At 53.5% G+C, this 286-nt stretch overlaps 1 pseudogene; it reads right to left on the bottom strand.

Moving 5' to 3' along the window:
• Window positions 1–59: 59 nt before the first annotated feature.
• Window positions 60–286, bottom strand: part of LOC102751310 — a 6946-nt pseudogene continuing 6719 nt past the window's right edge.

The raw sequence follows: 286 nt of genomic DNA, 5'->3' as shown, positions 1-286 counted from the left end.
GCCAACCCCAACTGCCTTCTTGTCCACTGCTTTGATGACACCCACAGCAACTGTCTGTCTCATGTCACGAACAGCAAACGGCCCAGAGGAGGGCAGTCAGAGAAGCTCTCAACACACATGGGCTTGCCAGGAATCATATCAACGATGGCAGCATCACTAGATTTCAAAAACTTGGGGCCATCTTCCAGCTTTTTCCCAGAACGACGGCCAATCTTCTCCTTCGGCTCAGCAAATCTGCAAACAATGGGAGCGGTGTGCCCATCCAGCACTGATCTGGCCTGGGGGG

Source organism: Myotis davidii, unplaced genomic scaffold, assembly GCF_000327345.1.
Source record: "Myotis davidii unplaced genomic scaffold, ASM32734v1 scaffold509, whole genome shotgun sequence".
NCBI classification, from domain to species: domain Eukaryota; kingdom Metazoa; phylum Chordata; class Mammalia; order Chiroptera; family Vespertilionidae; genus Myotis; species Myotis davidii.
The sequence above is the reverse complement of the archived record's forward strand: the minus strand, read 5'-3'. Positions and strand labels throughout refer to the sequence as shown.